We start from the raw sequence: 14,681 nt of genomic DNA, 5'->3' as shown, positions 1-14,681 counted from the left end.
AAAAAGAAATCGAGATAATTACTCTGAATTAGAGAGACTATTAGTTTATACTTTAGAGTACTCAATAAGACAATAACGCTAATAAGTCTAAGTACGTAACTAATAGCCTACGAGATAGTTTAGATTATTCTTATTCATTCAAACAAATCGAGTTTCGATTATTGAGTTTTAATATTCAACCAATTATCAAAAGTAGCAACATGATGCATTATTAAATAAAAGTCTCATATATATATATATATATATATATATATATATATATATATATATATATATATATATATATATATATATATAAACTAATTGAAATAAATTGATCTGCCATAAAATGAGCATACATCAATTAAAAACCCAACTATTAACTTATTTCGATATTGACCCGATCGATAGTTGTCCGTAACTGATAACTACTCGAAAAATAAAGCTCGAACCCCATCTGTACCCGAAAAAACCGAACCAATTAGTAATCGATGACAACCCGAGACCGATTGACACTCGACACGAACTTCAACCGACACCGAACTGATGCTAACCCGATAGCTTGAATAACCGATCTCCAACCGAACCGTGACTAACCAACTCGACCCGCGTGTGACCCGTTGTAACACACAGCCGAAAAATAACCGATTCGAAATGCAACCGAACCGAATAACACCCGTCCGAAACCGACCCGATCAACCGAATGAACACCTCTAGTCATCATGAAAGGTACAAAAAGCAGCTAAGTTCTCGATCTATAGTAAATGTTGCGGCCTGGATCGAAACCTGAAGCTAAACCTTCCTGCAAATTACTGTCATCCATGATACGGATTACAGCCGTTTGAATCGGAATCAGCGCCTAACGCCAAGTACAAACTCCTCAACAATATAATAATATGACAATCATAATATATTCACGAGATATGCAAAAGTACATTGCATGCCATGATTTTAAGTTCCTCGGTTCTCGTTTCTCATTTTCAATTCTGGAATATTTTCAACAATTTTTCACATTTATCAGACGAATGTAAATAACGTATTGGCTATAGTCACCTACACTTGGTAACTATAGGGTTCATCCAATGGTTCTACATAGACCCAAAAATCACATTTGCACAACACACATAATAATGACTATCTGATATAAGTAAGGGTCTGGCTAGAGGAGGAACATATTCCACACCCTAATTGTGATGGGAGCTGTCACTCCACCAATTTTTATGCTCGAGCTTCTACAGGATGGGACTCTCTCGGACCCCTTGTCTAACCCCGCTTTTCTACATGCCGGGAAACATGGGCTCCGAATTACACGCCGGTCCGTGGTTCGACATTTCCTTACTATCAGAGTCATTCATCCAAGTACACATAATTTCAAACAAGGCTCCATGTTATTTATTTCACATTGCTATAAGTCAACCCTAGTCTACTCAAACTCCAAGTCAACATCCTTTAAAAGAAAAGTCAACATATTTGCTAATTCGAGAATTAAGAGATTACCATAAAAATTTCACAAATTATGATAAGATTCTAGGGGCTACATAAATTCTTTACAAAACTATATAAACTTATAAAACTTAAGGAAAAAATTTCATAATATTTAATAAGGAATTTTTATCAATTAAACATATAAATTAATTAAAAATCCATAATAACCAATAAAAATATTCTAAAATATATTAGATGTCCAGAAACTATATGAAGTTAGTTTTGGACCAGAAAGTTCAATAAAAACGAGCCTATGCATTTTAACTAAATTATTTGGCCAATTTACCGATAAATCGATATAAAATTATTAATGTCCTTAAATGTCCACGAAAGTTAATCCAAGGGTCCTCATATAATCCTCCTGTGTATGAGAGTGTCCCATAAAAATTTTAAGTCCAAAATAGTCCGTTTAATATTTATTTTATATTTTATCGTTTTTGGATTTACCGTTTTATTTAAAATTCACAAGGGTCAATAGATGGTTGTATAAGCTTATCCAATGATCAAATTCCAAGTCTAATGTCCATATAAGAGCCTTATCAAAATTTCAAGTCCAAAATAGTCCATTTATTATTTATTTCATATTTTAACATTTTTGCGTCTTTTCGGTAAGTAGCCAAGACTTAGAAAAATTCTTAAAAAAAAAAACAAAAAATACCAAAAGTTTATATTCTGGTTCAAACTTGTAGGATACATAATAATATGATTTTATTAACTAATTTATCCATTAATAACATTATATAATTGAAAAATTTTCAGGTTTATATGTTTTTCTTTCGTGACTTTAATATAATACCGATTTCGAGTAATAATCACAATACTTGAATATTTATAATATAAACATGTAAATAACATTTCTAACATTATTATATATAAAAACATCATAAATTTTCAATTTATAACATGCATATACTTAAACTTATAATAAATACTTTATTTTTTTGTTTTTTACTTTTAATAAAAAAATGTAGTATTCTTACTTTGAGTGAATATGCAAGATAAAATTTAATCAATCTAACATATTGTCATATCTTTCACATATTCAAGTAGATATAATATAAATGTCAGGTAGTAAGAAAGTTAAGAGTGTGTACCATTTTAGCTATCAAGTGGTACTAAGACCAGAATAGAGAATATAAAATACTTCTCAACCTATAGATAGAAAATTTGATGAACTTGACTTGAAAATGGATGATGTTAAGCTTGTTCTTCAAGGAATTCTTCAACTAATAGAAAGGGTATAAAGTTAGTAAGAAGTTAATGAAGTGAAGATATAAGAAAGAATGGTAGAAAAAAAATTTATGATGTGGGTGCAAGTAATCTCATGGCTAAGGGGGGTATTTATAATGGGTTTTGATTTAGGGGTTGATTTAGGGGTTGGTTTAGGGGTTGATTTAGCTTAAATTTATCCTATTTTGGTGCTAGTAGGTGTACATCAAAATAATGGGCAAGTTTGCTTAAGATTTTGTATTGAAATTTAGCTTAGTTTGTATTCAAAATTAGCTAAAAATACACTTTAAAGTTGATAATAATATTCATAAATATAATTTGTGTCAAAACATATAAATCAAAATTATAAAGTTGAAAAAAAGTTAAACAAGGTTCGGTTAAGAAATCATCATCATCCAACCCAGTATATCACGCACATAGAAAAACTATGGACATTGTCTGGGGAGGGAAGGATGGCGGCAACTCATACCCATCGAGGAGAGCGCGGCCAAAGAACTTAAAACGCAACGTTTTGACGAAATCGTAAAATAAATAAATAAATAAATAAAATTTTTTAACATGAAATAATAAATAATTTCTTAGAAGTATAAAATATATTTTTGACGAAAATTAAAGTTGTAGAGTTATAAAAATAATCGTTATGCAAATTGTTGTGGAAAACGGGTTTAAAACGTAGACGTTAATTAAGTCGTAAAACGATTTTAAAATGTAACAATTCTCGTAATATAAATAATAACTAAGTTTTTTTTTTTTTTGGGTTATTTGAAAATGATACGGTTTTAGGGATTTTGGCGGTTTGATTTTGGTAATCGGGTATGAAAGTTGATAGGAGGTCGAATACTCTCTAGAGGGGGGGGGGGGTGAATAGAGAGTATGGTCGTTTAAAATTTTTGTCTGGAAGATCGTTTCAAGAGATTGAGGAGTCTGTCAAAACTGTTTTCTGAGACAGTTTTGATTCAATGTGTTAAACAATAACGTATGTGCTGAAAATAAACTTCAAAGAATAACACATGATATGTTAACGAGGTTCGGTTCTAAACAACCTACTCCCCGCCTATGGGTTCTCTTTCAACCCGTAGGATTTCAATGCCTTTTATTAATCCGACTTTAATACAAACAAGAAGATCTCACTATCTCCTCACAACCACGTTCTTCCCCTTGAAGAACCGTATTACAATTCCCTTTAATAAAAGCAAATCCCAAATCTCACAATAGAGATTAACAAGTTGAACACTTTGAAAAGTATTCTTGATTAGGCGTATGATATAATCTAACTCTTTTTAAACACTTAAGCCTATTACAAATTGTAAGAGCTAAATGAACTAAGAATTACATCTCTTAAAACACTTAGAGAATATTACAAGAGAGAAAGATGTAAGAAGAGGTGCATCCTTAATTCTGAAATGAAGCCTTATATTTATAGTGTTACGCCTTAACACATCCTTGAGGGACAAGAAAGCTTCATCCGTTATTTTCTGTTGAACTGGTCATTCTGCGCCTGTCTTCAAGACCTTGAGCTTAACTTCAAACTGACGTGCACTGACAGCTAAAATAATTTATCTTTAATATCCAATGCTATGCTGCCACGTTAGTACTCATACAAAATATTGAACAATAAGCACAAACCAGATTTATCAACGTTTAAATTAATCATTCAAATTAATTTTATTATTAGTATTACCACAAATAATCATTTCCTATATTTAGTATTAATTCAAATAGTCATTTCCTATATTTAGTATTAATTCAAATATCATCTTATTAATAGGAAATACTATAATTAGCATAACAACTAATTTAAATTCAATTATAGCCGTGTACTAAAATTAGCAAAACAAGTGTACCTTGTACTATATTTAATCATCAAGCTATATTAAGCACATATTTAAATTCAAATTTAAATATAAAATATTTGAACATTTAACAATGACGTGTTATAATATATTCAAACTTAATTTCAAATAATATCAAAGTTAATTTTAATGAATCTTGACATATTAAAATATTTCAAATATAATTTTAAAGAACCTTGACATATTAAAATATTTCAAAGTTATAATTACGAAACTAACCTTATTATAAACGTAATCAGCTTCAAGACATTGAAATGTATTTCAAGACTTTTAAAATTTAACCTTAAGATAAACTTAAGTTATTAAGCAAATTCTAGCATCTTCGAACTAAACCATATATTAATTATCAAATGTATATCAAATATGATTTTAGACTTACTTAAACAATTAAATGTAATTACTTAATTTATTTGTTTAATCAATATGTGTTTTGAATTATCATCATTTAAAAGAGTTGAGTCTTCAATCTCCCCCTTGATGAAAGTCAAAACCATATTTTCCTAAATCATATTTCTAAGTTAATATGAATTGAAAACATGATAAAAATATACACAACATAAAGCAGAATGTTTTCAAGACTTTATCATTAATCAGAATATTTTCAAGACTTTGAAAACAGTCTCAAAACAGAACAATATAAAAACAAAATAGTATAAACCAATGAATTTTCATGCATTTTATTATCACAAACGAATAAGATTTCATGCATAGATAAGATATACTATAATCACAAGTAAGCAAGTAACTAATCACAATACATGCAAATATAACAATCATTATTGTATTGTAGTATCATATCAATGCTTTAACATTAAAAATATAATCAGTCAATTATAAACATATCATCAAACATGTATCATCAAGTAACTATGTTTAAAAATAAACAACAATATCAGCATCTCCACTTACAATATTTCCATTAAACATATCTCCCCCGAACATGAATGTTTAATGAATGCATCTCTACCAAACAACATGTATGCATGCAACCAACTAGCATATGAACAAACATACTAATACCAGTATTTAAAGCATTAGAAAGAAACTATCCAGCTATATATCAGAGCATTAAAATAAATATATGTTAAAATATATATGCAACATGATATATGCAACATGCAAAGCAAGAAAACAAATCAGCAGCAGCAAACAAATCAAACTAAGTAACATAAAAAATAATTACATATAAATCTCCCCCTTTTTGACTTTCATCAAAAAGTAAACAAGGAGTAAAAATGTTGGGATTGTTTATCAAAATAACAAAATATTGTTTGCCGAAAAATAAAAATTGTGCATCAACCAACAACAAAGAAATTTTACTTCCTGGACCTTGTCTTCCTTTTCTTGGAAGGTTTTGGTTTACCAGGGAGGTGTTTTCATCAACGGTTGGTGGAATTGTTGGGATTGGGGTGGCATCAACAGCAACAGGAATTACTTCTTCTTCCTTCTATCCAGCCGTTTCCTTGTCTACCTTCTCCTCATCAGCTTCCTTCTCTTTTTCTTCTTCCTTCTCCTTTGCCTCATTCATGACAACATCCTCTTGTGGCACAGCAACACCCTCATCAACATCTTCTTCTACCACCACATCCTCAACTACCATGCCTTTCATATCTTTCATAAAAGTGTCCAACATAAAAGTCAAGGTAGACACCTTATCATGCAAATCAAGCAAGGAAGTTTTCATTTCACCAACCTCTAAGTCAAGAGACTAGAGGCGTGAAAGAGTGGTGTGCTCTTTGATGTGAGGTTCAAGACGTGAAAGCCGCTTACCATGAATCTTTTGTAGATCCTCTTTGTCAGTTGAAGACAAATGTGAGTATAACTCATACTTGCCATTGATTTTAAAAATACCAAGAGGAGGAAGGATGTTGTTAGACAGAGATAAAGGACCATAGTAATCCACTTCCTCTGAGTTAGAGAGCAGATCGAAGATCAATGTCAAAAGATTAGCATACGGAAGAGAACAATTGCGAGCATGAGAACTGCAAAAACGCATTGTTGAGAAGATAATAGAAGTGTAATCAACATTCTTAAGAGAGCCCATCCTCCACATTAGGATTAAATGAGCATCGGTGACTAATTCACATGAGGAGTTGCGTGAGAAGACAGTTCTTACAAGGATATTATGCAGCAATTTACCACATAAATTCAAGGCATTGTAGGTCAGTTGTTTAACAGAAGAGAAATCAGAATAGGATTCAAGAATAAACATGTCCTTAGCATTTTGTAAAGCTAGAATGTTAGGTGTTTTATCATCAGCATCATTTGAGAATTTAAACAGATCATTCATTAGGGTTTTAGAGATGATAATCTCTTGACCTTTGACAAAACTTCTTAAGGCCTGATTGCCATCAATCATAGTAAAAGACAAGTTTGGATAAAAGATTTTCACAAGAATGGGGTAAGTAGTAGAGCCAGGATTCAACAACATACCAGGTGTTGATTGAATAAAAGATGAAATAATCTCAAGATCTTCAAATAAGAAGAAATTGTAATCAAGAATATCAACATAAGAAAGGGAACGATGTTTGAAAATATCAATCCAACGACCATAAGCTGTGTGATTTTCAAACCACTGTTTTGGCACATCTAAAGAATTTAGAGGTGAGGGAATGGTAGGGGTAATTGGTTCAGTCATTGGGGTTTTAGATGATTCACCCTTTTCGGATTTTAAAGCAGATTTGGTCATCCTTCTTTTGGTGCCATGGAAAGGATTTTGAAAGCTTGAAAGAGAAGTGTGAAAGAGACGGTTTAGCAAGCAAATCAGAAAATGTAGTGGTGAGTGAATGAAAAATGCGTTTCACTCTCTATTAAAGGAGTGTAGTACAATGCATTTGTACTTCCATAAGTATTGATTTGACAATACAATGAATGCAATAGGTAAGTAACTTGACCGGTTGTAGAATGATGTGAATGGGTGTTTGATTTGGAAATGCAATTATGAGATTAATTGGATTTGAACCAAAGTCATGAACAAGACTTTAATTGAATGGTTGACGTCCAAAGTGTAATTCAAACAAACAATTTAGTTTTAAGATAATTAAATATCCTTTATTAATTAAAGGTATTTAATTATAAATCCCATATTTATATAAAACAAATAATATTTAAGAAATTGAAATTAAATTTTCAATTCTCAAATACATGTATAAACACACATATAATCACAATCAAAACATGTAAGTAATATGTAATACTCCCCCTTAATACATACTTAGTATAAAGTGACAATTAACGTTTACTATCAAATCCTTTTTAACTCTTAAATCATTTAGATACCATTACTCTTGTGTCATTACTCCCCCTCAATTCATGCAACATCATTTAGCATGTTGATGTGCTCGTTTTTAGAGCACATTTATCTCCTCATTTTAGTGCCGAGTCTCGCGTTTTAGAATGGTTTTTACACACTTTACGCATGATTTTACCTTGTTCTTGTCTCCATGGTGTTTTGAGGTAATTTCAGATATTTTCGGAGATTTCAAGGTATTTTACGTTGCGTACGAGACTTAGATGCTTTGATCGAAGATTAGACACGCGTACCAAAGCCTTCCTAAGCATTCCAAGTCTTCCCCAAGGTCCTCGCAAAGTCCGGAAGGCATCCAAAGCTTCAAAAGACGAAAACGGGCCAAGGAGAACAAGGATTCGACCTGGATTCGGTCGAATGACCTGGATTCGACCTGGATTCGATCGACATTACAACCTGAAGCTCGCTCGACCGGTCGAGCGAAGTGCATTTTCACTCCCAGAAGCTTCTGATCATCAGCAGGACTTAATTTAAGAGCACAGTAAACTTGCTCGACTGGTCGAGCAAGATCGCTTGGGTCGAGCAAAGTGGGCAGCAACAATACGTGCGAATCTTTTAAAGAGTCATTTCTTTATCCGTTGATTCTTTTTGCCCATGCCAAGGCTGCCATCCCCCATAACCTACCTACTAGGGTTGGCAAACCCCCCTCCTACAAGCTAAGGATGGTAGAGCAAGCATGCACCACCACCCTCCCACTTGTTCTTGAAGCCTATAAATATAGAAGAGGAAGAAGGAGCAATCATCAAGGTCTTCACCTTTGATCCAAGTTTTCTACCTTTCATCTTAAGTAGTGTTCATACATTCTTCATAGTTTACTTTCATTAGTATTAGCATAATTTCTCTTTCAATTCAATCTAGTATTTCCATTTTCTAAACACAACCTTTACTTCATCTTATTGTAATGTTTTGCAACTTGGAATTCTTCAAGCATTGATACATTATCATTAAAGATTTTGGAAGTCTTCTTCTTCAAGTCTTTACTTTCTAGTTTGAGATTTCAATCTTGATTATTGAATCCATTGGGTTGTAAGTATCAATCTCCTAATTTACTTTGAGTTAATTTAATGCACTTATTGTCTTGCCCAATATTTATTGCTTATCTAGAATAGTTCTACGTTGCTTTTACTTTTGTTGGTTTCTTCTGATCACTATTATCTATGGCTTTTGTTCTATTGATTATCATTGTTTCTTATATTTCAATCATGTGTGAGTAGTTCTCTTTGGGGATCGATTAGTGAAACCCTAGGAATGGATATGTTCTTTATTGTTTAGGATTAGGGAAAAGATAACAATAATTAGTTCTTGAAACCAAATGCGAATCTTGTCCTGCAACTCCTCCGGAGACATAGGGCGATTATAGGTCGTTCGTTGTGATTTGTGGAATCACCAACTTGCTCTCGCATTCTTGGGTGTCTAGACTGACCATTGTTTGATTTCCTCTGATCTAATACATGCTCATTTGATACCACCTTCCTATGGTGAATCTAATCTCAACCCCCTTTTCTCCCCTTTGACTTATATTATTAATCAACCGTGTTTGTTATTTTTGTCATTAGTTTTAGAAGCTCGTCAACCTATAGACATTAGTTATGTTGAGTCGTGGAGTTTATTGTCAACGTTTTCCTCGTGGTTCGATCCCCTACCCCACTATACTTGTGTAGTGCATAGGCAGTTATAAATATTGTTTGTATAACTTGGTTCTTAGTATTAACGACGTGCTAGAAAACCGGTTATCACATGCCAAGTTTCATACGTATATAAGCAAAACGATCAGCACTTAAAGGTTTTGTAAATATGTCCGCTAATTGATTTTCAGTAGATATAAAAGATAGAGAGATATGACCTTTTTCAACATGATCATGTATGAAATGGTGACGTACCTCAATGTGTTTTGTACGTGAATGTTGTACAGGATTCTTAGTAATACAAATTGCACTTGTATTATCACACTTTATTGGTATACCTTTGAGATCAATTCCAAGATCTCGAAGTTATTGTGCAATCCATAAAATTTGTGAGCAACATGCACCTGCAGCTATGTATTCAGCTTCAGCTGTAGATAAAGCAACTGAATTTTGCTTTTTAGAATACCATGAGATTAATGAATTTCCCAAGAATTGACACGATCCTGAAGTACTTTTTCTATCAACCTTATAACCAGCATAATCAGCATCTGAAAAACCAATCAAACTAAAATTTCCACAACTAGGGTACCATAGACCGAAGTCTTTAGTCCCATGTAAATATCTAAAGATTCTCTTAACTGCTGTTAAGTGAGATTCTTTTGGGTTAGCTTGAAAACGAGCACATAAGCAAACACTAAACATAATATCAGGACGAATAGCAGTTAAATACAATAAAGAACCAATCATATCTCTATAAGTCTTTTGATCAACACTCTTACCATTTATATCTTGATCTAGACTTAGTGTTGAACTCATAGGCGTATTTGCATCTTTACATTGATCCATATTGTACTTATTTAGCAAATCTCTAACATATTTACTCTGACAAATAAATATGTCAGCTTTCTTTTGCTTTATTTGTAGTCCAAGAAAGAAGGTTAGGTCTCCCATCATGCTCATTTCTAATTCCTTGCACATAATCTCAGAAAATTCCTTGCACAAAGAATCATTAGTAGCTCCAAACAATATATCATCAACATATACTTGAACAACAAGAATATCTTTTTCTTTAGTTTTAATAAAAAGTGTTTTATCAATTTTACCTCGTTGAAATTCATTTTCAAGTAGATGTGAGCTAAATCAGAATTTTCAAAGCCCGGTGGTTGTTTAACATATACTTCCTCTTGTAAGTATCCATTTAAGAAAGCACATTTAACATCCATTTGATATAGTTTAATATTCATGTATGAAGCAAAAACAAGCATAATACGGATAGATTCTAACCTTGCCACTGGTGCGAAAGTTTCATCATAATCTATTCCTTCTTCTTGATTATAACCTTGAGCTACTAGCCTTGCTTTATTCCTTATAATGTCTCCATCCTCATTAAGTTTATTGCGAAAGACCCATCTAGTTCCAATGATAGTACGATTCAGAGGTCTTTCAACAAGATCCCAAACTTTGTTTCTTTCGAATTCATTCAATTCATTTTGCATGGCAATGATCCACTCTGGTTCTTGTAATGCTTCTTTAACATAATTTTTAAGAGAGGATCGAGTTTGCGTACCTTTGTTTGGATCACTTATGATGTTTTCAGGAGGATGTTGAGATGACATTCTAAGTCTTCTTCGTAATATGGATGGTGTGTAATCATTTAAAGAACTTGTACCCACTTCATTAGAGGAATTTCTAATAGGAGTATCTAAAGCAGTATGTTCAGGAACTGTTTCAAGAGCTTGAGGTTGGGTCTCAAGATCAGGCTGTGAGTCTTCAATGTTTGCAACCTGTTTTTCTTCAACCTCATCAAGACTTTGTATGGTATCTTGCATGTTTTTCTTTTTAACTGCACTAGTATCATTAGCATCCAGTTCGTCATCACTCAAATCATCAAAATGTTTATTAAGGTTTAACTCTTTAAATCCTTCACTTAATGTTCCATTTTCGGATTCATCAAATACTACATGTATACTTTCCTCAACCATACTTGTATGCTTGTTTAGAACTCTGTAACCTTTACTATTTAAAGAGTATCCAAGGAATATACCTTCATCACTTCTAGCACCAAATTTACCTAGATTATCTTTACCATTGTTATTAATAAAACATTTGCAACCAAATGATCTAAGGTAAGCTATATTCGGTTTTCTTCCTTTGAATAACTCATAGGGGGTTTTCTTAAGTATGGGTCAAAGGAGGCATCTATTCAGGACATAATTTGCTGTGTTAATAGCCTCGACCCAATAGTGTTTAGCTAATCCATTTTCAATAAGCATAGTCCTAGCCATTTCTTCTAAGGTTCGATTTTTCCTTTCAACTAGACCATTTTGTTGGGATGTCCTAGGAGCTGAGAAGTTATGGGTTATACCGTATTTTTCACAAAATGAGTCAAAGCCTAATTGATCAAACTCTCTCCCATGGTCACTTCTAATTGAGACTATAGGAAGGTTCATTTGAGTTTGCATCTCTGTACAACGTCTTGAGAACGGTTTCAAGGCACTACAAGAAAACTTGTTTTTAGCAACAAGTTTTAGCAACGACTATATTTTTTTCATTGCGAAAAATACAAGTTGTTGCGAAATTCGTTGTTGTTGCTAAATAATCGTTGCCATAAAAAAAATAAACTTCCCCACCCCTTAAAATAATTTTCCAGTATAATCCAATTTTTTGCAACAAACAATTTAGTTGTTAAAATTAAATAAATAATTCGTAACTATATATATCGTTGCAAAAAATATTTAAATATACAGATACAATAAAATCGTTGCAAAAACCTTTTACTAATAATTTTTGTTTTCATTTCCCTCTCAAATCAGAATACCTCATCCCTCACAAACCCTCATTTCCCTCTCTCGCAATACAGACACTGCACCCTCACAAACCCGATTCCCTCAACTCACCCGATTCCCTCAGAATCCCCATTTCCCTCGTCGGCAATACAGAAACCCTCAACAAACCCGATTCCCTCACAAACCCTTTTCCCGCACACCGGAGCTTAGCGATTGCCGCCTGCACACTGGAGCTTCTGTCGCCTCCACGCCGGAGTTTCAGCCGCCTTCTGCACACCGGTGCTGCCTCCTTCTGCACATACGCCTCTCAAATAACCCACGACAGGTTGGGTTTTTTTTGCCTTTTTGTTTCTTTGAATTTCTTGTTCTTGTTTCTTGTTGCTTTCAATTTATGGGTTGTTCTTTGAATTTCTTGGGCTTTGTTGTAATTATCAGATTAATGTATGTGTATTTCATCAGTTTGAAATGTTGGGTTGTACGAATTTTAACACTCTTGGCAGTGAAGGAACAAGAATTCGTCTTTTTCTTGGGCTTTGTTCTAATTATCATAATTATGTATGTGTATTTCCTGATTTTGAAATGTTGGGTTGTATTTCCTGACATAGATTAACCTTTTTCTTTGCCATTGAGGATTTACTTGCGTTTGAAATGTTGGGTTGTATTTCATGATTTTGATTACTTGCGTTTGTAATGCTAAGAAAAATTGATGGAGTTACTTCAAATTGAAGTTGTAGATGATAAGATTAAAGCAAAAGTAAGTTTTTGGCCTATGATTTCACGGTGTAAGGTTTTGATGTCATGGTGGAATTAGATTTTTCTTTTAAAATTGAAGCAAAAGAACTCATTTTTTGCGATTGTGATGATACATACTTGATGAGGGCAAAGATTTTTAGTTTATTTGTTTTAGATTATAATGTAGCCTAGTAAAATGGTTCATGTGAACTTCTTAAATTGTTCTTGTTTATTCAAGTTGATTTGTCTAAGTTGATTTGTCATGTATTGAAAATATTTTCTAAGTTGATTTGTCACGCATACATTGAACAAATGGTAATCTTTGTTCTTGTTTTTATTGTTAAATTGTTCTTTAAACAACTTAAAGTTAAAATTTCCTTTCACGTAGTTGTTAAATTGTTATTGAAGTTGTTAAATTTTTTTTTTACTGAGGAAATAGATCTAGGGGGATGATAGATTGATTTCATCCATTTAAACCCAAATCGACGGGCTAAAGGAAGTATCAGTCCATTGAAGAACAAGAAGAAAGAGAATACTCCTAGGGTAATGGTGTTAAGTGTGAACTCCGATAAGTTGGAGAAAGAAGTTATAACCTTTTTTTGTTAGATTTAAGTCACAAGGACAGGGTTTCCGATGTGGAGTTTCCGTAATATACCTGTTTTATATGTTAAGTAATGTTCTTTAGTTTTGGCGGAACAACACAACAAATGTCACTCCAAACAAATGAATAGGAAATTTGGCTTCCAAATGCACCTTCACAATTTGATCTTATCCTACAACTGTTATCTACCCTTGTATTGATTTCTTGAATTGGTTTATGTTTATTCCATCAAATAACTCTAATTTCTCCCTCATGCGGTCTTGCTAGTAGTTTTATATAAGCACAAACTTCAAATTCAACATTTTGCCAAATTCTCTTATATGCTTTCTTATTCATGCCAATGTTGGTTTAAATATGACTTTTTGAAATAAACTTAAATTGGAAGCTTTTTAAATTAGTTTTTAAAAAGTTATACCTTAGCAACCTAGGACAAATGAATAATTCTTCTGAGCAATTTAGAACTTTAAGACACTTGAACATATCCAAAGACTTGCATATCTTTAACAACAGTGAATAAATGGTGTACTTGTGCTTTGTTTACTTTCGTAGTATTTTTTGCTTGATGTTGATGAAAATTTTAATTAGAGAATTTGTTCTGATAGTGATACACTCCATCACTTCTCGTTGAGAATCAAAGGTATTTTTGCTTTAACAGATGCAAAAGCAGAAGGCCTCAACCCTCATAGCTACTTTTAGCATTGTTTGTTTATCAGAAGGTCTATCCTGCTGATAACATTTTTACTAATATTGCCTCATTGTATGTGCTTATTCTTCTAGGTATATATTTTAACATTTGCGAGTATATGACATTCATTAACAAAAAATTTATTTGCTTCGCATATTGTTAAACTGTCTACAGGAGCTCCAGAATTCCAAATCAGCATTTAAGAGAACACGTTTTAGTTTGGTATGCTGAAAAATAATGCTCTTCTGTAATTATTTCTTTCCATTTGTTTATGGACCTTTCTTGACCATTATGAATTAAGGATTCCAGGTGAATTCTCTAATGAAAGTTGAATCAAAAGAGAAATATGAGTTTTTAGAGTCCTTCAGTGCAATTATGGATGCCCATCTAAGATATTT

Source organism: Amaranthus tricolor, chromosome 2, assembly GCF_026212465.1.
Source record: "Amaranthus tricolor cultivar Red isolate AtriRed21 chromosome 2, ASM2621246v1, whole genome shotgun sequence".
NCBI lineage: Eukaryota > Viridiplantae > Streptophyta > Magnoliopsida > Caryophyllales > Amaranthaceae > Amaranthus > Amaranthus tricolor.
Note: the sequence above shows the minus strand (reverse complement) of the source record.